This window comes from Ursus maritimus, unplaced genomic scaffold, assembly GCF_017311325.1.
Source record: "Ursus maritimus isolate PB19 unplaced genomic scaffold, ASM1731132v1 scaffold_21, whole genome shotgun sequence".
Lineage (NCBI taxonomy): Eukaryota > Metazoa > Chordata > Mammalia > Carnivora > Ursidae > Ursus > Ursus maritimus.
This window is the reverse complement of record NW_024424564.1, coordinates 45,557,846-45,582,558: the sequence shown is the minus strand read 5'-3', so window position 1 is coordinate 45,582,558 and position 24,713 is coordinate 45,557,846. Positions and strand designations below refer to the sequence as shown.

The 24,713-nt window shown below is 54.5% G+C and overlaps 1 protein-coding gene and 1 long non-coding RNA gene across 2 annotated transcripts in view; one reads left to right on the top strand and one right to left on the bottom strand.

The window, feature by feature from the left end:
• Positions 1–740: 740 nt before the first annotated feature.
• The window catches only part of MYH9 (myosin heavy chain 9), an 89,426-nt gene continuing 65,453 nt past the window's right edge, over positions 741–24,713 (top strand). The window contains 1 exon segment of the mRNA XM_040637468.1: positions 741–974. The gene's annotated coding sequence lies outside the window, so the exon portion shown is untranslated.
• LOC121104422 lies at positions 6,748–13,879 on the bottom strand. Its single transcript, XR_005836750.1, has 2 exons — positions 8,201–13,879; positions 6,748–8,095 (listed from the first exon to the last, which is right to left on the bottom strand). It is a non-coding gene; the product is annotated as an uncharacterized LOC121104422 (long non-coding RNA).

Genomic DNA, 24,713 nt, shown 5'->3' with positions numbered 1-24,713 from the left:
GGCTCTTTGCCTACCCGAAAAAAAGAACACCCAAGAAAACACTGGTAACAAATGTCTGAAGGAAAGTGTGCGAATTCATCACGTGCAGGTGAAGAGGCTTGGAAGTGCACCCCAGGAACCCGTCTGAGGAAAGGTCTGGAGGCTGGAAGACCGCGGCGTGCCCACGCTGAAGAGAGGATCAGGAATCGAACTCAGGGCGCCCGCACCGGATCCCGGGCTGAGTCCTTGCCCGCCCCCGCAGGCCATCATAATTATGTAAAATAGCACTTTTCCCATATATGGTACTTAATATCTGTTCTTCGGGTAGGATGACATGGGACCGGGAAAACAGCTCGAGGGGCGGAGTGTCAGAGCCCGGGACCTTCCCAGCCGGCTCCCGCCCGGCCTCGCCCGGTCCCGGCACTGCACCAAAATCCTGGCCGGAGACCTCTTCGAGCCTCCTCCTCCTCCTGATTGGATTCTCACTGTGTCAATCCTCCCCCTGGAACCTGGCTGTTCGTCGGGCCCGCCCTACGGGGGCGGGGCTCCCGCCTAGGAAGCGCGGAGGAAGGTGGAGGGGGTGGAGGTGGGGGCGGATGGGGAGGATGAATACCCACCCCGCAGGACCCAGAGGCTCCGCCCTCCACCCCTTCCATAGGCCAAGGTGTCTGTCCATCAGGACCGGGGACGGGCTGGAGTGGGCGAGGCGGTTCGGGGGGCGGTGTCGTCCCTCCAGGCTCCGCCCCGAAGCCGGCGCCGGGCTGGAATAGGCGGGCGGCTGTAAGGGCGGGGCGGGAAGGCGGCGAGGAGCCGAGCTGGGTGCGGTGAGGCGCGCAGATCACCGCGGTTCCCGGGCAGGGCACGGAAAGCTGAGCGAGACTGACCTGCTGCAGCTCCCGCCTCGCGCGCTCGCCCCACCCCGCCGTCGCCCGAGCGCTCGAGAAAGCCCTCTCGGGAGAAGCAGCGCCCGTTCCCCGGCGCAGATCCAGGTTCAGGTGAGCGAGCCCCACCGGCCGGTCCCGCCCTGGGCGGGGGCGGTGGCGACGGGACGCGCGGCGTCTGGGGCGAGCGGCCCGACGTGTGGTTCTCGGCCTCCGCGCGGCCGGCGACCGGCGCGGACGGCCGCGAACGCCGCGGGCCCGGGCCGGGGCACCGCATCCTTCCGGTAGGGGCCGGGGGACCCCCTGCGCGACGCTCGGGGAGGGCGCCGCTGGAGGCGAGGCCTCGGGAGCTGGCGAAGGCTTCGGGGCCGGCGCTCCCCGGAAACCCTCCGCCCCTCCCCCTGCCCGGCAGGGCACCGGGAGCCTCAACCTCCCCCTGCTGCCGGGGCACGCGCCCCGCCCTCGCCTCGCCAAGTGCCCAAGTTGGGCAAACTTTTTAACCCCTTCCGGGGAGCCGCTGTCCCTAGGACCCGACCGAGTGAGCGTGAGGTGGGGGGCTCGGGACAGCGGCTGCTTTGGAAGTTTCCAGGCGTTTTCGAAACGGAGGTAACGGGCAGGCGGGGACCGTTTGGCAGCTGTCAGGGCGTCCGCCTGAGTCAGACTCGGACCGTCCTGCTGCAGACATTGCACTCGGCTCAGTTTCCGCCCTCCGCTCCCGACTTCCTCATTCGCCCGGCTGCTGATCGGCTGGGCGGAGGAGGGGGACGGGGCGAGGTGCGGTGGGTGCGTGGGGAACCGGCACCCGGCGGGTGCCGGGCGAGGCAGGAAGGACTCTCCCCCTCCCCCTCAGCCTCCCCGACAGCCCTTCAGCCGTTGACTTTTGACTTCCGCTACCCCGGGGTGGAAGGCCCAGGAATGCCCGAAGCCATCTGCGCCGGCCCGAGCGCACCTGATTTCACCGCACCTGGGGGCCGCCCCACGCGGGCGGGGGCGGGGAGCTGGGCCCTGCTCCTTTAGGACCAGGCCTGCGCTATTGCATCGTCCCTGTTGGGGCCAGATCCGGGGTTGTTACCCTGCCTCCCCTGCTTCACTGTGCCGGGGGCCTCCCTCCATCCTGTCCTGGGGCCACGCCCGGGGCAGGACTGCACCCCTCTTTCCCTACGGGGAGCCCGGTCGTTTATAACAACACAGTACCCTCCAGGACAGGGTTGCCGGCTGCCTTGAGGTGGGGCAGGGTGAGGGCCCGGTTGCTGTCCGTGGCCCCACCCAGCCGGTGTGGGGAAAAGGTTCCCGGGAAGTCCCAGGTCCTCGCAGGCCCTGGAGACCGGCGGCCTCTCTCCGCTGGGCAGTAGAGAGGCCCAGCAACTCCTTGGTTCATTGCATCCTTTTCTGGGTTTAAGAGGATTTCAAAGTAACTGTTGAGTAACTGTTGAAGGGGAAGAGAGCCTTAGCTCCTTCCTGCAACACTGTGGCCATTTCTGACACCACCGAGACCTGCCTTAATACCTCACCTGGTGGTTTATTCCCCTTTTGGAAAGGAGGGAGGCTGCTTTAAGGCCTGTTTAGACAATCACTCGATTAATATTAGCCAATTTATATACAAGGCTGCGAGGTGCAGGGGGAGGGTACATAGATGTGTAATTGAGCAAATATTTAACTGGCTGCTTGGTGCCAGGGACTCTGCCAGGTGGTGGTGGGGGGGTGTGAGGTTGAGTAAGACCTGGCCCCTGCCTTCGGGCACTTAGGGAATGCTGAGACAAATCGGTAGATGACTCTAATGTGAGGCGCAGATGACATGGTCCTCAGAAAGGTACGGTGAGTCATGGGGACTGGGAGAAAGGAGCCAGCCCACTCTGCCAGAGATCCCAGAGGCTTCTGCCCTCCAGGAGTTCCCAGTCCCCCCCTAGGGGAAATAGTGTCTGAATGATTGAAATACAAAGATGGCCTGTGAGGAGTGTCCCAAGCATACCACGCCAGTGACTAGGAATTCGGAATTCGGAGAGGGGCCATCACTTCTGTCTGGAGCAAGGGGGGGGGGCAGGAGGAAAGCTACCTCGGAAGGAGGGGCACACTGCAGGTCTGGCAAACGGAGGCAGGCCTTCAGTGTTGGCAAGGGAGGCCTCATTTAGTGCATAACTGAGCAGTCAGGAGATTGCTTCGTGTAACTTGGGAGTCACTGTGCCCCCCACTTGGCTGCGGGGTGACCCCAAAGAGCTCTACTTTTCACACTCAGCAAACCCCGGCAGTGCCTGTGGGCAGATCCAGGTGCCTGGATTGGCAGGCTCTGTGTGGGGAAGGGCAGCTCCGTTCCAGGGGTGCATTCTACGGGGCTGCTTGCCTGAAGGGCACAGGAGCGTAAAGGAAAGAGAGGCTCAGGGTCCCAGCTGTCTGGTTTTTACATTTTTAAAATTTTTTATTTTTAAACTTTTTAACCTAAGGGGTTGGAGATGGGACAACTTCCCTCTTGCAGGATGAAGGACGCATGTTAATCACAGGCTGCCTTTTGCCTGTTCTTGCTCCAGAAAAAACAAAACGAGGATCTGTTAGCTTTTGAGAAGGAGAAAAGCGCACTCAGAAAATGTGGCATTGTTGTGTAGCCTGCTAGGGTATTGCTAGAAACCGGGCTCGCTGTGCTTTCTTCACTTCCTCTTCTAGCTAATCCTTCCATAAAGTACTTAAGACAGCCCTTACCAGCTTGACATCTTTATTTCAAAAGGAGGGGAGGGGTTGGCTGTTGTTTTCCTCTGAGCCTGGCCTTACCCTTCCCTTGAAGGGGGAGAAAGAAACCCAAAGCAAAAGAAAAACAAAAAATCCGTGCCTTGACAGCTTCCTCCCAAGCATCATGTTCCAAAAATATTTAGAATAACAAAATCTGTGTGTCGTCTTAATTAAACAAACGTCCTAATTTGCTGAGCATAAAACAGCATCTCTGCCCGCAGGGGCAGGAAGTGCATTTTCCCTTTGTGCAGCCCCAGAGAGTCACTGCCTCTCGGCCTTAACCCTTGGTGCGCTGAACTCCTGGGCTCAAGTCCTCTGGTGACCACGGAATGGAGGCTGCTCCCTGGGAAGTGGCAGTGCTCCTGTGAATTACAGAATGCCATTCTTAGAGCTGGGAAGAGTGGGGTCGAGGCTTCAAATCCTGCCCCTGCCCCTTAATTAGCTTTATGACCTCAGGCGGGTCACATCACCTCCCTGAGCCACAGGGCCCTCCTCTGTAATATGGGAATGAGGACCATACCCTGAAGGGTGAGATGTGAGAACTAAGAGAAGTAAGGTGTGTAATAAAGGGCCTGATACGCAGTGGCTCTGTCAGTTTTTAAGAGAATATGTAAATGACAGGTCTCCACTGCTGGGTCCTCAGGTGCGGAAACAGCGAGGGGAAGGGTAGATGGTGTTCTAGCTCCTGCTCAGTGCTCTTTCTGCTTTCTGAAAAGGGGTGTGTGTGTGTGTGTATGAGTGTGTACAGTGCTTGTGGACTGTGAAGCCCAGGTGGGTTGGGGCCCGTCCGCTCATGCTTTTGGATGCACTCAGTGACGAGCTTTTGCCGAGTAGCCTCGGTTCAGGGCTCTGGCCCAGGCGGGAGGTGTGCAGGCACTCTGCGGTTTGAGGTCTAAAACCTGGCTTCCTGTGATCCAGGAAATCTAGGGTCGAGCCAAACGGGTGACATGGAAAGAGCACAGGACTCGAGGGTCTGGAGACCTGGCTTCTGGCTCTGGTTGGGGGAAAATCTGATTTCGATAGAAAGGGCCCTGTCACCCTACAAAGACGTCAGGCCAATTTATGTGCCCACCCGTTAAACTCAAGAGTGCCTGGGAAACTGGAAGATTCAGTAATTTTAATTTCTCCGAGATGTCTCAGTGGTGAAGGCTGGCTCTCATGCCTTACACTGATGGGAGTGTAAGTTCTAAGAAGCTCTCTTTTTAAAGGTAGTTTGGCAGTGTCTGCCAGAGCATAGTCCTTCTGACTAATTTCTGGGAATTCAACCCACTGATAAACTCAGATAATGCAAGAGGAAGCGTCCAAGGATATTCTTCGCAGCATTGTCATAAAAAAAGACAGGAAAGAAGCAACCTGCCCATCAGAAGGGTCAGATAAATCATGGCACAGCTCTGCAATGGGGGTCCTGCAGCGTGGCCCTTAGAAAAACAAGGCGGGTCTGTAAGTACTCCTAGGGCATGCTCTGCAAGATATGTTGCCAGTGGAAAAAACTAGGTGCAAAGGAGTATGTATCGTGCTCCCTTTTTGTAAAACATAGTATGTCGCCCGGGCTCTGCATGGAAAGATTCTGAAATGCAGGTAATTGCGGCTGCCTCCAGAAAGGGAGGAGGGCCCAGGAAGCAGGAGTGGGGGGTGAGCATTACTCTTTCACTACACGGCCTTTTTAGTTTTATTACCTGTCAAAAGAAGGGGGGTCTTCTGGCTAGTCTTGTAGTCTTGTAGTCAACTTCAAAATGCATTGCTTTCGATTCCCAATTTCCTATTGAGGGCCTGTTGTGTGCAAGGAAGGAGGAAGGGTCTTAAAAACCGACTGACTTGCTCTCATGGCTGGAACGTTTTGGGTCCTGTTTTCTTCCCCATGACATCATATTTCCAGAGGAACCCCTTACACAAACGCCTGTTCTGGTCCACTCCCTTATATTCTGGGAAATGATAGATGATTGCTTTTTCTTCGCTGTATGAGAAAAGGAAGCCCGCAGTGTGTGTCTGGAAAGTATTTCGGAATACCCTTTTGCCAGGCTTCCCACAATTCCCCTGGCTCCAAATCCTACCCTGTTCTTTCCTGGGGAGCCCCCTTTGACCATAGGGCTAACCTAGACCTTCATTCACTTAGAGTCTCTTCTTTTTTTTTTTTTTTTAAAGATTTTATTTATTCATTTGACAGAGATAGAGACAGCCAGTGAGAGAGGGAACACAAGCAAGGGGAGTGGGAGAGGAAGAAGCAGGCTCATAGCAGAGGAGCCTGATGTGGGGCTCGATCCCAGAACGCCGGGATCACGCCTGAGCCGAAGGCAGACGCTTAACCGCTGTGCCACCCAGGCGCCCCTAGAGTCTCTTCTTTTTGAAACTCGGGATCACCGCGACCACTAACGTGCCCCTTCCCCCTCTGTCCCCAGTTGTCCTCAGACTTCTGGCCTGCGGTTTTTAATGTATTAATAACAGTGGAAAAGCCCAAATTCTTGAGAAAATGTGATCAAAAGGGTGTTTTTTTTTTATTTTTTTTTATTTTTTTAAGATTTTATTTATTTATTCGACAGGATAGAAACAGCCAGCGAGAGAGGTAACACAAGCAAGGGGAGTGGGAGAGGAAGAAGCAGGCTCATAGTGGAGGAGCCTGATGTGGGGCTCGATCCCATAACGCCGGGATCACGCCCTGAGCCGAAGGCAGATGCTTAACTGCTGTGCCACCCAGGCGCCCCCAAAAGGGTGTTTTGAATGGAGGGCCCCGATCGCCTTCTCAAGAAAGACCATCTTAGCCTTGGATGCTGTGAGTACCAGCTCTGCTCACCACTGAGCTGGCTTTTTTTTCCTGTGGCGCAGCCAGCAGAAGACCCCATCAGGGTCTCGGACAGGCCTGTGTCCCTGCCAGGCAGCCTCTGGGCCTCCTGGAGGAATGGCGTGAGTCACACAGGAGCACGCAAAGTGAGCCTGGGTCTAAAATGGGCCTGCCACCACATGGGCAGATGGTTTGAAGGCCAATGCTGGCTGCTGTCCTCTCCCCTGTCCCCACCTCCCCACCTCATGCTGTGAAGGCACCAAATATTTGGGAAGCAGGGGGGAGCTGCCCTCTTGCCCCTGATGTGTGTCTCTTTAAAAAGTAACTGAGGCGGGCTTCTGTTGGCATCCCTCTCGGGCCCTGTTCTGCCCTCTAGTTTCTGAAGCCTGAGGGGATTCAGGACCCAGAATGGACACAGCCCCAGCCCCCAGCCCCCGCAGGTGGACCCGAAAGAGGCTCTTTGATGGCCTTTAGCTGAGGGCGAGGCCTTCCTGGGAGTGTCTCCGGTCTGACTCCAGCTCTTCGGTGGCCTTGAGCCGCTCTTCATCTCCAGCTGCTGCACCGGGATCCCTCCCACTGTGGCTTGGAGGGAGCCCTGCAGGGCCTTCCGGAAGTTGCCACCGAAGGGTGTGGCTTCCTGCTGAGGCAGGTTGGGCCGAGGCCTGTGGGGAAGTGGAAGGTACAGCCGGTCTTCCCCACCCTCACCGCCCGCCGTGCCTCTCAGAGGTCCTGGGTCCTGATGGTCCTTACAGGCCCTCCCACCCACAGGAGAAGGGGGCCTCTCGGGAGGATTTTCCTCTCACGTCCACCTCCACAGACATTCACACTTTGGGAACTTTGATTCTTCGAGACTTCTCCCTTTCATGTGGCCTGTGACTCTGAATGGTGCCCTGCTTAAAAGAAAACTGAGCAACAGTAAAAACGCTCCCTCCTGAATTTCCTTAGAGTTAGAGAATGTGTGAGCTGGAGGGGATCTGAAGGATAATTTCACCCCCCATTAGAGAAGGAGCCGTTTGTCCAGAGCTCACTCTGTGAGTTGGTAGAAAGTTCGGGCTCCTGGTTTCACTCAGCACCAGAGCCTTTCTCTCAAAATCACGTGGCCCCATTTAAAAGTGTTTTTAAAGTGTTATCTTCCCTTTCTTGGCCTTTATGCACTGTTTAGCCAAGCAACACATACTTAGCTCCTTTAATCTTTCCTCAAGAGTCTATTCTTCCACACCCTCCGTCTTTTGCTTTTGGGGGGGAGGGGTGCTACGGTTAAGAAATTGGGTGGGAAGTGTTCTCAGTTTCTCTGAACTTCTTCCAGTTGGACAGGGCCCCTTCAGCTGAAAGTTCCCACAGCTCAAAAATCAATATTTCACATGGGGTAGCGCCAAGGCAACAGGGTGGGCCCTTCAGAGGGCCACACTGGCTTTCCACTGTCCGTCAGCCACTCCTCATTTCTAGTAATTCTAAGTCGCGTTAGGACTGAGGGGATCGATTTCTTGTATTTTCAATGCGGAAACTCCTGGTGGAAGAAACAAAATAAGGGCTTTGAGATCAGGCAGAGCTGGGACTGGCCCCTCACCTTTTCTCCCGTCAGCTGTTAGACCACTGCCTCAGTTTCCCTGCCAGCCGCACGGAGTTGCCTGCTTTTTCCAGGGCTTGTAATTTACACGTAAAGATACGTGAAGCGGTCTAGTTCTTTCCTTACCCCCTCCTCCTTCCTCCTTTTTCATGTTCTCATCAGCATCATCTGTCCCTGGCGGGTGGGAAGAAATATGTGGTCAGGTTTTAAAGATTTTAAATGCGTCCCACAAGTCTGTCTCTTGATAAGAAAGTGTGGGGATGAGGGTGGCCGCGGAACCTGCCAGAAGATCTCCTGGGTCGGATGCTGAGCTTGTCACCGTCTCAGCCTTCGCATCCTTCTTACCACACGGGACAGTTCACCTTGTCACACTGAGCTGAGCTGCGTTCATGAGGCATGTTCAAAAAAGGCTGTTACAGAGCCCTAGAGGCTCCTGTATTTAGAGCTGCCTGCGTTCAAAAGCCGCCGCATTTCCTGTGTTTTGCATGAAGTCACTGGGCTGGAGAAGGAGCTTCCTGTCTGATAAACATAAAGACACGCATTGGAACTGGTTTGGGTGACTTAATCCGACTGGTGTGGGATGGGGGAGAAGATGCTAGAACCCACTGGACTGAGGACCTGGAGGTCAGAGGACCTGCAGGTCAGAGGCAGGGTCTTTCCTCAAGTCTAGCTCCCTACCTTGTCACCCGGTGCCCAGCACAGAGGGGGCTCCTAGTTGTCTGAAGTGTTTGGGCTCCCTGCTGCCTTTGCCCCTAAGCCTGGGGCAGGCGGCCCAGGCAGCCAGAGCTTTCAAATGCCATTTACTCATCTCTCCACTTGACAAAGCGCACATGCCAGGCACTTGTCTGGAACTCTCTGGGGTAAGAAAAGTGGTGGCAGGGAGTCATTTTAAAGTTCTTGTCTATTTTTTTTTTTTTTTTAAGTAGGCTCCATGCTGGGGCCTTGAACTCACGACCCTGACATCCAGACCTGAGCTGAGATCAGAGTCAGATGCTTAACCGACTGAGCCACCCAGGTGCCTCCAGTTTTCATCTATTTTTAATATTTAAAACAAGCTCTTGCATATGAGGGTATTGACCCTAAATTTCTTTGGCGAATCTGTCATCCAAAACTCCTTGGGCTCCCGCTGCATGGCCCTCACGGTGCTGGCCTTGGTGGGGCTTCAGTAGGGGTGGAGGGCGGAGAGCCCATCTCCATGCTCAGGAGTCATACCCTCTGACAGGAAGTTGGGACACGGAGGCCAGAGACTCCTGGGTGACTGGGGATTTCTGGGCATCTTGAGCCAGCCTCCCGGAGGCTAGAATTGCTTGGGGGGTGGGGAAGGGGTGGAAGGAAGAGGGGGAAGGTGGGCAAGGAAGGAGGGAAGAGGCTCCGTTGGCAGGGCACTGGCCTGGGAATCAGGATGTCTGCTCTGGAGTCCCAGCGGTGCTAATGACAGTAGGAGTACGAATAGTTAACATTCTGTTGAGCCCTTGCTCTGTACTAGGCTCAGTGCTGCTGCTTTTACGTGAATTATCTCATGTAATTTTTACCTCATTCTCCCGAGGTAGGAAATTACCCCCATTTTACACATGAGGAGACTGAGCAGGTAGTCACTGATGCCAGACCCCTGTGTGACTTCGTAGATGCCCTTCACTGCTGAACTTTGTTTCCTCACTTGACAGTGAGAGGTGGGGCTGGTCCCCAAGGCCGCCTCATAACACTAGTGGCCAAGAGTTAATGAAAGGAGCAGAGTTTGGGGCTGCGGCGGAATGGGGCCTCCGTCCCATGGTGCGGGTGGCTATTCAAAGCGAGGTTGCCGGTTCCCTAGTGTTGCCTTGGCTACCGACATCACCTTTAACCTCATCTGGCCCTTCTTCAGATGTCTGCGGTTGGTCCTGAGGGAGGGCAGGTGACAGACCATGGCTGAGCAGGGTCAATCCTGGCCGCTGTGCCTGCCTGCTCTTAGCTGGGCCCTGGCTGTCTTCACCGGAGACCCAGCCAGCCAGAGGGTCCGCTGCCATCCTGACTAGCGGGCTCTTCCTGACCTCAACCCACTTGCAAACATGCATTCGTTCTTTCCTTCTTCATTTGTTTATCTGACCCTCATCGTTCAGTTAGCACTCCCCAGAGCTTACTCTGTATGCCAGGGACTGGGCTGGGTGCCGGGACTATGGAGATGAAGGAGAAGGAAGCAGGGCCCTTGTTTCAGGAGCTGATGGTGTCCCAGGGGAGGGGGCCTAGGGGGCTCTGAGAAGGCTTCCGGGAGGAGGTGGCATCTGAGCTGATTGCAGGCAGAGTGGCAGGGAATGTCTAGGGAGCATTGTTGCTCAGGTGGTAAAGGATTTCCTCTCCTCTCTACAGTGCCAGGCCCCAGCCCCACTCTCAGTCCCCTCTGTAGCCCATATGGCCCCTTAAGGTCTACCTCCCCGTGAAATGTGGGAGTGCAGGATTCGGCTCCCAGGTCCTTAGCCTCTGGGTGGCTGCTGGGAATTCTGCCCGTGCCCTCTGGTTGTGTGGTCAGTACACTGTTCTCAGCCGAAGGACTTGGGATGAGACTGTTCGTGGAGTGTTGGGAGAGATGTAACTGTTCCTTTTTAAAGTAAAACCTTGGGGGGGGGTTGTTTATAGCACATACAGTGTAATAACAGAGCTGACGAGAAGCAGATAGGCCCCTAACCCCATTACTGCTTGCATCTCTCTGGGGTCCCTGTCCACACGTGGGCGTGCATACCGTACAGGTGTAAGCAGGACGGTTGCTGTTGCGTGTCCTGACGTACTCAGTACTGTAACATAAAATTTCCTGTGTTGCAACAGTCTCCACAGGTATTGTTTTCATGGCTGTGCCATGGTCCACAAAGGGGAAGAACCATTATTTACACTGCCAGAAAGTTCCATGGATTTTAGTGACTCTTTAGAAATTCATTCAGCAAATACGTCCTGAGCCTCTTGTTCTTGGGCGGAAACTCCTCGGTGGCTAGGGGGTAGGCTGGATGTCCCAGGCCCTGCCCTCAAGGCGCTTACGTCTAGACTTGGAAAAAGCACTTCCCTCTGGTGTGGTGGGTTGTGATAGAGGTGAGCCCAGGAGGAAATGGCAGCTCGGGAGCCCAATTTGAGTTGATGGAAGACTTTGTTTTTAGTGGTGAGACAGCGTAGGAATGAGGACCTGGGAGATCTTTCTGGGCTCACTGGAGGAAGCTATCCCCCTCCCCCCCAGTAGCTCATGGACAGCCCTGGGTCAGAAAACACTCTGGGAGGAAGTAGGGGGCAGAGGCTCCAAGGAGTCTTGTCCTCGGGGAGGCTGGGACATAGCTCCCCGGCCCTACTGAGTGACCTCCTGTGACTGGGTAGAAGGCAGCAGGGGATGATGGTCAGGGGCGGTCTCAGAAACGTCCAGAAGCCGCTGGCAGGCCACTTGGGCTCTGCTGTGGCTCCTGCCGTCCAGGGAAGATGCCGGATTGTAGCAACAAGTTGCAACAGTTTAGTTTTGTTGTGAAGAGAAAGTTTCAGAATCCTAGTGGCTGCTTTGGAGCAGATAGGTGTTTATAATGGTGAGGGAGGGAGTTCTTTGGGGCTGGGCTGGGCATGAGGGGAGAAGATGGGGGGGTCAGAGGTCTAGACACTGGAATGCAGTGTCTCTGCTCTGGTATTTTCTTTCGTTCCAGATCAGTGGCTAGCTTGCAGGTGCTCCTTGCCTGTTCCCGCCCTGCACTGTCCCTGTCCCTTAGCTCCTGGCTCAGGGGAACCTGCCCTGGATTCCACCGTCTTCCTAGAGAGCAGGAGAGCAATCCCTCATTGTTCAGAAAGGAGCCACAGGCTTGTCACCCACCCTACCCACGGGGGGAATGGGCAGGGGCGGTCCCCAGACGGGGTCACTGGGACACTTGCGGCTCCCCCTTTGTGCTTCAGGCTCGGTCCATCACCCCGAGCCCCCCCTGCAGCCTGTGGTGTGGATCTGGATCAGGCGTGGAGAGTTTCTGTCCCCTTCCTCAGTGCTGCCCATTGAACACACACTCAGAAAACCCCAAACCAAACCAAACCAAACCCTGCGCCTTAACCTCGTTTGTTTTACACATTGACTGAAAATTGGTAATAAGAATAAAACACAAGCTGGGGATTTCAACACTAGGTAGATTCTCTCCTGTCGCCTTGTTTACACTGCTGTTTGGTGGTGGTTATAAGCTAGAGATTACCTTGGAATTTCTGCTGTCTGCAGTGAGGTGCCCGCTCCTGTGTTGGAGGAGGGGAGGTGGGTACACGGACGAGTGAGTGAGAGAAAGCAGGAGTCAGCGGGCCGTGGGCAAGGGAGTGGGTGACGCTGGAAGCAGCAGCTGGGTTATTTTCACTCAGTTTATTTGTTCGTTAAATATGTATAGATGTTGGGGGTGTGCTGGAGACTGCTTAGGTACGGGGCGCATGTCTGGATGAAGCCGGAGTCTGCGGTTTACATTCTAGGGGGTGCAAACCAGACAGCCGCCAGGCAGGCAAGCCCCGGTCAGGCGAGGGCGTGCTCGGAGTCCCCCGGTCTGGCTTAGACAAGAGGACTCTCACTCTCCCAGCCCTGCAGGCTGGGAGTCCACGAGCGCGGCCTCTCTCCTTGGTTTGCAGCCGGCTGCCTTCTGTGCGCGCGCATTCCTGGTGGCCCCTGTCCTCCTCTGCTTACGAGGACACCAGATTGGGGAGCCCACCGGAATGCTCTCATTTTACCTTCATCACCTCCGTAAAGGACCATCGCCCAAACAGTCCCATTCAGAGGTCCTGGGGTGTTAAAGCCTCAACAGGTGAATCTGGGGCGGTGTGGGACACAGTTCAGTCCATAATGGGAGAAGGCAGTGGCTGTGTGTCAGCCGCGGGCTCTCTCATAATCCAGGATGAGTTGTTCCATTCTTTCAGGTGCGAGGGACTTTTCTTGATTTCCTCGGGTGTTTATTTCACTGCTTCGAGCCGCAGTTTTCTCCTCTGTTAAGTGTGGCTAGTAAGACCCACGTCAGTGTCCTCTGAATAGCTAACATAGGAAGGCCCTGAGCCTTCCATGAACTCCACTTGTGGTGGGTCCCAGTGCGTGTCAATCCCCATACCCTCTCCTTCTGTCCACTCACCTGCCCCTCGTTCTTCAGAGCACCTTTTCCTGCTATCCTGCTTCCTCCTCTCTGCTGCCCAGTGCCGCTGTGATCCAGCTGCGGGGTAACTGGGCCTGTGGAAGGGACGGGGTAGTTCTGCCCAGGTTACTCTGCCTTCCTCCCGGGGTGATCGCACCCCTCACCCAGGTCTTGTCGACCAGCTAGTCGTTCCTGGAGATGGCTTCTCCCCTCTGATGAGCCACAAACACTATTCTTACACGAGTGACAGGTCACACTTTATAGACTGCTGGTGTAGGAATTGCAACAAAAATCATAGTGGCGGCCAGATAATGCTCCCCTTGCCATGTCAGCACTCCCCTGGACTTCTCTGTGCTGGGCTGCTTTCGGGTCTTGCTTCCCCTGTTAACGGTGTTGCTCCTGGGACCCTCGGGCCATACCTCGCCTGTGATTGGCACTTAATGTATGCTTGAGAAATGGGTGACCGTATTAGCATCTGCACCAGCACTTGGCTCTGCATGACTTTGGGGGAGAAAGTGTTATTTCTTTGGGTTCTGAGTCCGTTGTGATGTGTGTATGTCTAGTACTTATGTAATAGGCAGCGGGCTCCGGAAATTGGACCCATGTCCCGATCCTGATTCTCCCACCTACCAGCTCTTTGATCTCGGCAAGCTGTGCACCCTTTCCACGCCTGTTTTCCTCGTGTGTGGAATGAGGAAGATGAGAGTTCCTTAGAGGATTTTGATGCTCAGTAAAGTTGGGCTCTAGTGTTTATATGTTTGATTTTATAAACAAATTAAAAAAAAATTTTTTAAGTAAGCTCGATGCCCAATGTGGGGCTTGAACTCACAACCCCGAGATCAAGAGTCACATGGCTCTACCAACTGAGCCAGTCACGCGCCCCTGTTTATACATAATTTGTCCAGCACAGTGCCAGTGTGTTACAAATACATCTATTTTCATCAATTTAAAAAAACCTATTCTGAGCACTGTTTTCTGTCACTATAAAGTTTGCAGTCACGCTCAGGATGTTGCAATGAAAGTCTCCCAGTCCCATGAGGGGAGTGGTATAAATGTTCCTGTTTTATAGCTGGGAAAACTGAGACTTGAAGAACCTAAGAGCCGAGCCCCAGGTAGCGAGTGAGAGAGCTCAGATCCTCCCCTGCTCCTGGATGGTCCATATCTGTTTTCATTGCCTCTCCTGCCTCTCATCCCCTTGAGCCCATTCTTTGGGGGCGAGGGGGGCAGTGTTTGTGAAGTTGGGGGTTTACAGGTCATGCCATTGTATACAGCCTTAAAGCAGCGCGGCCCAGTGCTCCTCCCTGGTTTGTTGGGCCGGGCGTAGAATGCAGCCCTCCTTGTCCCTCTGAGACACGTCAGTGGGCAGCAGTTGGGGATGCGTGGCCAGGTGTGTGAGGTCTGGTCAGCCTGGTTCCTGTGGGAAACTAGCTTTTCTCCCCCCGCTTCCCGATGCCACCACCTCCGAGCCGCCTGCCAGCCCCCGGCGCCCTGCTCTCAGCCTGCCTTCTGCCCAGAGCCGGGCCTGCCGCCCGCTGACTGTTTCCTGCCTTTGCCAGGGTGGGGAGGAGGTGGCTGTGTCGGGCCAAGTGCTCATGAGAAATGCCTCATTACGGGATTAATTACTGGCTGCTGGGCGCTGTGACATTTACAGGACCCCATCAGTGTTGTGACTTCTCACCTCCGACCATCTCCATTCCTTCCTCCAAACCGGCTGGAGTGAGTTCTGTGCTGACTTTCTGGCCAGCCTTCAAGCCTCAGGTCAGAGAAGGAATGGACAGGGGCCTCCGAGGGCTAGACTTGAGGATCTGGCATTATCCCTCCCCGCCACCTGACAGCGCCGTGCCCCAGAACCTCGGTGTCTTCAAAGGGAGGACACCTCCAGGCTGCAAAGCCCCGTGCGTGCGGACACTTGCAGTATCACACACCTCGGCCGACGGGTGCATTCAAGAGAGGCTGGGAAAGGATGGCCCTCTTCCCCTTTAAAACAAGTCACAGGCTCTAATTATCCTTAGGTTGAAATAGTGGAGGCCCCTCCCCCTCCCCCTTCTGGCTTTTGAACAAGAATCTGAAGAATGTGATACTGTGTGTAGACCTGAGCAAAGATCAGGGGCAGGATTCAGAGCTCTTCCGGGGGCTTTACCAGGCAGCCTTTGTGCTCTGGACCTGGGACATTCCCAGTTGGTTGTGGCTGAAAGTCTCTGACAACTACAGGCGCTTTAAATTCCAGGCTCTTCAGGGGGATCTGAAGGGGACAGCTGGGAGGGGTGGGGGGAATTCAGTTTAAAAAGGAGTTTGCCAGGGGCTGCGGATGAGCCAGGAGGATGAGCCAGGAGGACCGGTGCTTCTACCGTGTGTGATGGGGCAGGTGGCAGTGGGTCACCTCAGGCTCCTTCCCCTTCCTGATGATAGCTATGGGCCCTTGACAAACCTCAGCACCTTGGGAGGGGGGGTGAGCCAAGTGGTGAACTGGCGGGTAGGCGGACCCCTAGGGCACAGACCCCAACTGTACTACCTGTGTGCCCCCGAGCGAGTTGTTTAGATACTCTCTGGGCTTCAGTTTCTTCTGCAAAACAGGATACGGCGAGAACCTACTGCCAGGGTCACCGGTGGGTTGGCGAGATCTCCTGGGAACAGAACCGAGTGCTAGCAGTTACGTGTCAGCGCGGCCCTGGGGGGTGGGCCTCGTGACGCCCATTTCACAGTTGAAGAAAGAGAGGTTCGGGGCATGTAAATAACCTCCCCAGACATTCCCTCAGCCCGTAAATAGAGACTGCAGTGCTTGCCAGGGCGGCCCGACTTTACAAGTGTCACCTTCTGCCCCGCTCCCGCCGCCCTGGGCTTGCGTGTGTGCACGTGCCTGTGGGGTGGGTTCGGTCCCAATCTGGCAGCTATGTGGGGCGGGGGCCACCGCTCTTTCCTTCTCGCGCATGCAGCTCAGCCTTGACCCCTTTAGAAGCAGACCGTGGCCTGGGCAAAGGAGCGGTTCTTGGCAGGTGGTAAAATAAGCAGCCGCCAGGTTTCTCGTGAAGGACGAGGTGAGGTCATCCCCGCAGCCAGGCTTCCTGCTCAAGGACGGCTGGGTTGGCCATGGTTTCAGACGAGGGTGCTACCTCGGCGTTCTCGAGAAATGAATTAGCTTTCTCTAGCAATTGACTTTTTCTGTAAAGTGGGAGATACATGGGTTTTATCTTCACTCTGTGACTAGTATTTGGGTGATTTTTTTCCCCCAGGGAGGCCGAAGGCTCTGGGATGTAGCTTGTCTACCTTGGTTTCCCTGGAGAGCTTGGCTCTGTCCTCCAGGCAGCCTGTGTGCCCGGGGCTGGCACCTGCTGGCTCATTTGGGAATCGTCCCAAGCAATGGAGATGTAGGGAGGAGAGGCGGTTTGCTGTTCAGTTTGGGATGCCTTGTTCCCGCAGTCCCCGGTGATCAGAGCAGCTCAGGGGGCGTGGCCTCCTGCGCCCTCCTTCCTGAGTCCTCCACTTGCCCAACAGCTTTCACTGGTGGCTTGTCTTGACTGCAGAGTTTGTCTTTTGCCCCCTCTGATGTCTTTTGTGAGATCCTGATTACCCCACTGGAGGGTAATGAAGAAAGAAAATTTTCTCAAGTCTCTGTTCCTGTTGCCTTGGTGCAGAAGGAGGCCACTCCAGTGTCCTTTTGCCTTTGAAATTGTAACTGGGGGGCTTCTAAAAGTCCATGGACTGTACTTGAGGGTCTCAGTAAGCTCCGCAAGGTGGTATGCAAAGGATTTTCAGAGGGGTCCTTATTGGCTGGAAGTGTTCAGAACCACTGATCTAGAGAGAACTTTGGGTTTCCTGTTCATAGAGCGTGTGTGTGCACACGTGTGTGTGTGTGTGTGTGTGTGTGTGTGTGTAAGTAAACAGATGCTATCAGTAGGCCATTAGCAGGCATGAAGGTCTGTTCATTACAGGGTTAGGTTATGCCACCTCAGGGACATAAGTACGCAGAGGGCACCCTCTCTGAGCTTATCCCTGTAGGATAATGATCTTTCTTGCATTAAGCTGTTAATATCATGTCACTTCTGGGCGTCTCTTTAGCTTAGGACTGGGGTTTGGAGAGGTGATGTTCTGATTGTAGCGGACTGGATCTTTTGGGATTCTGCATACTGAGGGAGCGCTGTCCTTACCGTCTTCCCCCTGGGCTCCAGGTCCTCAAAGGATGTTTTCTGAATGCCCATATCCATGCGGTTTGCTTCACCTCCCTGCGCCTCTGAGTGTGTTTTTGAAGGGGGAGGGTGGGGACTGGGAATAGGGCAGGGCCGCAGGATGTGTGCCCGGGCTTTATTGAGGTTGTTGGGATCCCGTGATGGAGCAGTGGGCCATGAACACAGCAGCACCTGGCAGGTGACTGCTGGCCTACCAGCTGGAGGTTTGACCCCCCACAGAGCCTCGCTTTGGCTTTGGGCTCGAGCTTCTGCTTGACCTAACTTCTGGTCTTGGGCCTTGTCCGAGCCTCATCTACCCAGTGACATCTGAGTCAGATTGGCATTTTTTGGACCGGCAACTGAAACCTCATTGATTGGTCATGAAATTACTTTCACAGGTGGCAACCAGTGTTTTTAGACACGAAACAAAGTAGACTCAAGTGGAAGATACCCAGGTGAATAGCAAGTATATATCATTTTGTGGAGCTTTTGTCTGACCTGTTTGTGTGTATTCGGGATTAAAAGCCTTTAAATTAAATTTTTCTTTTTTTTTCTTTTTTTTTTTTGCTGTGGGTTGAGATTTAAAAAAAAAATGTTGGCACTCTAGGATGAGATGCTCAGGGGGCCTCTTTCAGCCCCGACTTTGTGTGGTTTCCGCCTACAGGTCTGAGCCGAACTGAGTCTCCTCCTCCACTCCGGCTGAGCCTGTAAATGGAGTCCCTTGCAAGATCAAACTCTTTAAAGTTCTTTACAAAATTCTGGGAAGTGAGCTACATTCCTGGGGTGGAATAAATCATGTTGAGTTAGGTTAGGCAGGATGTGACTTCAAACCCCCCGAAGTGGGCTGTGTGAGGGCAGTGCTTGTGACTGACTCATTATGAGCTCAGTGGCGACACAGACTTGAGAGAAGAGGCAAAGATTGTGGAGAGGGGGGCCTGGGCCTGCAGGCCCGGGGCGCCACCAAGCACCGCTCCTCGGCTCGCCTATTGTGATCCTTACAATAGTTCTGTGAGTTGAGCAGTGCTCTGACCACATTGCAGAGCTGGGACTGTCAGCTAGACCTGGTGGGAGCTGCACCCCACAGGCTCGCATGGACTCACAGCTGTCCTGGGGGGGAGCTGGTAGCACGTCCCTTTTATAAACGGAGAAATGTAGGCCCAGGGGGGCCAAGGCAACCAGGCAGAGTTTGTTCTGTTAAGCGATGGATCTGGAGTTCCAGGGCCAGTCTGGCTGCCTCCTGAGTCGCGTTCCTTCTAATTCGCCTTCTGGGAAGGTCATGAATAAGTTATCACTGTTTAGAAGGGCTGTCTCCTTTCAGTGATGAAGCTTATTATCAGAGTTGACTTAAATGACTGCCCGATCAATTCAGGAAGATTGACCCCTGGCCGGTCATGTGTCTCTTACAAACAAGTGAGCCTCAGATTTAGCTGGAAGGGTGGGTGAGGAGGAGGAGGGCAGGGATCATGGTCCCAGAGGCCACCTGTTCTGAGCCTCTTCTGCCTTGCCTGCTCAAGGGGGAAACGAGCCACACCAGGGTCACTTCCAGGGTCACTTCTGTTTGGATAAGAAGGTGCAGGGTTATTGGTCTTAACGGCAGGTACTCTGCAGTTGGGGGCAGAGAGTCTCTGGTGTTTGATCCCTGGACTTTTGGACCTTTTGGGAGATTGGAACCTTCCCCATGACTCCGGTTCATGAGTATTATGCAGCCCTTCTGTGTGTCAGGCCTCGGGCACGGGCAGTGCCTGGGACCCATCTATGGCCTTAGAGCTCTCAGTCCAGCAAGAATAGGGTTGGGATGGCTGTTGGTGGTAGTGGCTACCCTACTCAGAGCTTGTGTGTGTGTGTGTGTGTGTGTGTGTGTGTGTGTGTGTTTGTATAATTTAAACCTCTCGGAATAACAAGCTGCTGTCGGGGGGCGCCTGGGTGGCTCAGTCGTTAAGCGTCTGCCTTCAGCTCAGGGCGTTATCCCGGCGGTCTGGGATCGAGCCCCACATCAGGCTCCTCCACTGGGAGCCTGCTTCTTCCTCTCCCACTCCCCCTGCTTGTGTTCCCTCTCTCACTGGCTGTCTCTATCTCTGTCAAATGAATAAATAAAATCTTTAAAAAAAAAAAAAAAACAAAAAACTGCTGTTGGCCTGCTGGGTTCTGGGCACAGTGGTCTTCAGAAATTGTTTTCAGTTTCTCATCTGGGGTTGCATTTCCCCGCCGTCACAACGTGGACTCAGGAAACCCAGCGCGCTGCACTTTCCCATTGAGACAGCGGCTGTATAATTAGATCTTTTCAGTATGGTTATTTTTCTGCGTCGGGTTTCAGCAAACTCTGCTCACATGGTTGAGGAGAGAAAAACCGTCCTATCAGCAGATCCAAAGGGAAGGAATCAGTCCGCCGCAGGCCGCTGAAGGGTTCAGGTTGCCCCTCGTGCCTGCGTGTGCCGCCTCTGGCAGAGTCTAGAGACGCTGTCTGCGGGGAGGGGGGCAGGGTCTGCGTGCAGTTGTGTCAACCTTGTCACACCTGGGGGCGAGTCTAGGGCTCAGAGTCCTGGCTCTGGGGGCATCTGAAGCCGGGTGCTTCTCTTTGAAGTCCCTCATCGGTGGTGGCAGAGTGAGAGCTCATCACCGAGGAGGGGAGGCCCATGTGTGATCTCACTACGCAAATATTGAGCCAAGTATAAGCAAAGTCAAGGGTCCAGTGCCTATGACTTACTGCAGATCCAGCTGGGAGCCTCCCCAGCCGGCCTCTTCCCATTGAGTGAAAGCTGTGTAACCTGTTGCTGCTGTGCTCCCCGCCCCCCAACATTAGACGGGAGGGGTTGGGAGGGTTACCTCCGGAATTGGTGGTTCTCTTGGACAGTCCGGCTCCCAGAAGACACAACATGAGCCTGTGAACAGTTTGGCTCACTTCCACAAGCGTGGGTTGAGGACCCTCTCCATGAACCCTGGGTTGTCTGGGGTCTGGGGGGCATGGGGGGGGGACAGTCCCTGCCTTCGAGGAATCTGACGGCTGATGGGAAGACAGGCAGAGAAGCAGTGGTTCTGGGATAAGGCAGATGATGCTGGAATCGGTCAGGGGAGGGGAGGGAGCTAGATGAATGATCTACTGGGGTGTTGGGAAAGGCTGCCCAGGCGATGGGAGAGTTGGCCGAGGAGCACAGGCTCTGCCCTTGCGAGCTGTGTCTGGAATGGAGAGTGTCAGGACAGGAGGGGTAGGGCTGGAAGGACGGTTGGGAGGCGTCGGGCACAGGAGTTGGTTGGGTTCTAAAGGCCATGAGGATCTCTCTCTTTAGGCGGGGTGGACATGCTCAGTGGCAGAGCTCTTGAATGGAATGCCAGGGCCGTCTTCTCCCTTTGCTTTCTGGCCTGATTGGTTGATGGAGTCATTCATTGAGAATGTATCTTGTGGCCTGGAAGACAGGGATAGTACCTTAGAGGAGGAGACCCATTTGGGCACTTCGTCCGGGTGATGTATGATGTCTGAGCGCTAAGCTGGAAGAGGCCCTGGGACGCGCGGTCACTTCTTCCTTCGGAGGAAATGACTGCAGTGGGCATTGCTTCCTGCTTCTCCCTGGGCTGAGCTGTGTGCAGTAGTAGGTCAGAGGGTGCCCCCTGTGCCTTCATTTGTCCCTTTCTTGTGGCATTGAACCACTTTCTCCCTGGCCCTGTCCTGGGACTCTGCCCGCTCTTGGATGGCAAGCCTGCTCCTCTGTCGTCCCAGCTGCTTTGCAGCTGCTCACTCCTGTCCCCTCCAAGTGAGGTCAGCGAGGGTGATCTCTTCAAAATACAGATCTGATGATGTCACCCTCTCCCCACCCCCAGGTGGCCTCCCCTGTCCCTCAGCTAGAATCCACATTCTTCAACCTGGTTGATAAGATCCTGGGTGAGCTGCTGCGCTTATCCCGCTGCAGCCTCAGCTCCAGCTCCCCCCTCCCCTTCCTCCCCCTGCCTCGCCCACTTTCTGTCCTTACCTACATAGGAGGAGGGAATCTATGCACGAAGTTCTGGTGTCTTTTTTTTTTTTTATTAATTAATTTTAGGGAGAGAAAGAGAGTGCAGGTGCACAGGGGGAGGGGGAGAGGCAGAGGGAGAGGGGGAGAGAGAATCCGAAAGCAGACTCCCCCTGAGTGCAGAGCCTGACACAGGGCTGGATCCCAGGATCCGTAGAGCATGACTCGAGCCGAAACCAAGAGTCGGCAGCTCAACCGACTGAGCCACCCAGGCGCCCCTCTGGTGTCACCTTTGATGGTCTGGTTTCTTTGGGTGCAGAGCAAAGCCAAAGTGACCCCAGTCCGCGCCTTCTGTCGTCAGGCACACGTGAGCATTTCTCAGTGTTCCCGGGCAGCCCCTCCATGTGGCCTTGGTGGAGGGAAGGCAAAGGGGGTCGGTTCTGGGGCTCTGGTGCTAAATTCCTCTCTGGCCTGTCTCTGGTCTGGGTTTCTTATCTGCTGAGCATCAACACAAGCTTGGGTTGGAATACTGCTAATGGCAACAAGTCCCAGCTTCTTCTGTAAGCAAACAGCATTCCTGAGGTGGGGAGGAAGGGGGCCCATCCTCCTAGCCCTCGGCAGCTTCTGCCTCCTGGGCTCTGGGCACTGGGAGGACCCTCCCCTTCCCTCCTCTTCCCCTTCCTCCTCCCCTTCCTCCTCCCCACCTCCGCATCCTGGGTAGAATGAGCACCTTAGGGTAGGCTAACGCTGGAAGTTTGGCCCTGGGTGGCAGAGTGCCGACTCCTCCCTGTAGATGATTGTTCTAATAGCCCCGGTGTTTATGCAGGGCGGCTCCTGTGGTCCATTATCTTGTTCGAGCGTGATAAGCCGAGCTGCTGGTCAGTGCCAAGCCAGACTCCGCTTCAGCTCTTCTGCCCGAGGCCTCCTGCACATCCCGAGGGACCAGCATTTCCCAGGCCAGCACTGAGGAATAGTTTTCCTGCAGGATAGCGTGCGGTGCTTCGCCTGATCAGACAAAGTGCAGCAGGCTTCCTTGACTGCAGCCTTCCCGGAGCATTTCCTAGTGCAGGAGGGCCACGGGGAGGCAGGTTTCCAACCTCCTTTAGCCGTGGAACCCTCTTTCTTCGTGCTAAATTACTAGTTGGGAGACAGCGTGCTGTACCATGTTCTCTGCGGACCTGTGTAAACTGGAGAAAGAGTCACCAAACTTTTGGAAACTTTTGAGAGGCCCCAGGTGTCATTCTAGAGAAGGATTAGGTCAGGAGGACGAGATCTGGAAGTTCGTACTCAGTCTCCAAGTCTTTCCTGGCAATTTGAGTTACAGTTTCTCTGATAACAGGTTTTTCCCTCACTCTAAAGCTAGGAAATTGCGGTGTGAACAGCTTCAAGTTTACAGGAATTGACTGGGGGATTCAAACCGGAGTCCTGTGACTCCAGATTTATACCCATTCTATTCGATTACAGTGCATTACAAGCTTATCTTGGGATTTGCAGAATGTTCCTCTGCATCGCAGTGGATTTTTCAGGTTCCATCTGTCTAGACGTTCAGAGTTGGTCCCAAAGATCCGTGTCTGTAGTGCTTGCGAGCAGATGTGGACCGAGGGCTCCGGGAGAGGCAGGAAGGGCAGCCTGAGGCCTTTTCGTGGGTCCCAGCAAGGGCAGAGGCCACACGACACCAGCCAAGTTCCTTTCTGGTGTGTCTGGTGGTAGATGGTGGGTGCCTCCACCTTGGTTAGTCAGGAGGTGCTAGAAGGTTCCAGAAAACTGAGATGGTTTTATTCAGTCTTACGCAAAGCTTCTTGGGGACCAATAAATTATCTTCACTCCTATTTCTCTCTGTGGATTGAAAGCCCCACTACCCTCTCTTTCCCTTCTTATTCTTGGGATATAAGAACTAGTCCATAAATGACTTGGGCTTTGTGACAGGTAAGTGGCTGTGAGCCTTGTGCAGGCTGCCAGCTTGGGTCTCCTTGTTCCCGTTGGTTCTCGAACCCTGTGGCCCTCTGCGCAGCTCAAGGAGATTTTCCAGCTTCTTAGAAAGCTTCCCCATTACTCCTCCTTTCTCTTTGCCATGTTCCTCACACAGTCATTCAGGAAACAGCACTGCTGGGGTCAGGCATCGTGCTAGACATTCAAAATCGAGGGCATGAATGAGACCTGCCTTCCATGCTCAGATGAAACTGCAGATAATGACGATTCAGCTGTTTGATTACTCACGGGAAGTCCCTTTGTAGCTATCCGGGAGGGCCTTATGGAGGAGGACTTTCGAGTAGAAATTTGAGAGAGGGCTCCTGGTGCGGAGGAGGAGGCATGAGCAGAAGGGGCTGTGAGCAGGACTGGGTTATGAGGACGGGTCGGAGCACAGAGGAGATTGATGGGTATGGCTGCGAAGGGCCTCCTCACTGTGAAAAGATTAGATTTTATTCTGGAGAAGATGTGGAGCCATTGAACTGTTTCAAACTGGTGAGGAATTGTCAATAAGATACAGCACGCACAGAGATGGAGCTCTTGAGTCATCCTGAAGGCGGCAGGGGGTATGGATTGGCAGGAGGTAGAAGACTGTGGGGAAGGCCAGGAAGGAGGCGGCTGTGCAATCTAGAAAGGAGAGGGAGCAGTCCTGGAGCAGGGTGCTGGCTGTGGGATTGACAAGAGGGCTTTGCTAATCCACCGAGCAGAGTTTACAGTGACGGTCTTGGGTGACCAGATGGACGGGGTCTTGATGGAGACCCAGAAGAGAGTGCAGGTTTGGGGGAGTTCATTGTGATGGTGCTTGTGGGTTCTCTGGTAGAGACGTTGACTGGTAGGCACTCAAGATATATTAGAGGGGGTTTGCAGGAGATTTCTGGGTGGGATGCATTATCTGGGTATCCTCCCTGGGACTAAACCTGATGTATCAGAACCTTTCAATAAATGGCATTTGATGGCATTCCCAGGATATGGGGTCAGCCTTCACATCCAGGGGGGCACCCCCCCCCCCTCCCAGCATGGCTGCTGCCTGCCTTCCAGGAATCAACTGGACCTCTTCATGCTCGTGAACTAGGTTGTGAATCACCAGCCCAATGGTGATTTGTGTCCTGCCTGGGAGGCACATTAGTCCCCTTTGCCTGATTTTTTTTTTCTTTTTCTTTTAAATTGGGGCATTTAGGAGTCTTTAGAGTCCGGTCCAGTAGTGGGTTCAGGTCAGATCCCTTAAAGTAACATTGTGTTATAGGGGCAGTCGCTCCTTGGTGACAGTGCCATTCCTAGTGGATTTGTCCCACTATGTGGGTCCTGGGACTCACTTTTCATCGGGGAACTTCTGCTTTTAGAAGTATGCACTTCAGACTGGGGAGAGGGTTTACTAAGCTGAAGTCTGGCTTCTATGAAAGATTTACTCCTGCAACTCACCCCTTAAGCCCATGCTTCTCAACTGGGGGCCATTTTGCTCCCCCAGTCCCCGTCTTGGGCAGTGTCTGGAGACGTTTCTCGTTGTCCCTACTGCAGATGGGATGCACTCTTGTCTAGTGGGTAGAGGCCAGAGATGATGTTAAATATCCTGCAATACACAGGACAGCCCCCATGACAAAGAATTCCGTGGCCCCATGTGTTCACAAAGCTGAGGCTGGGAAGC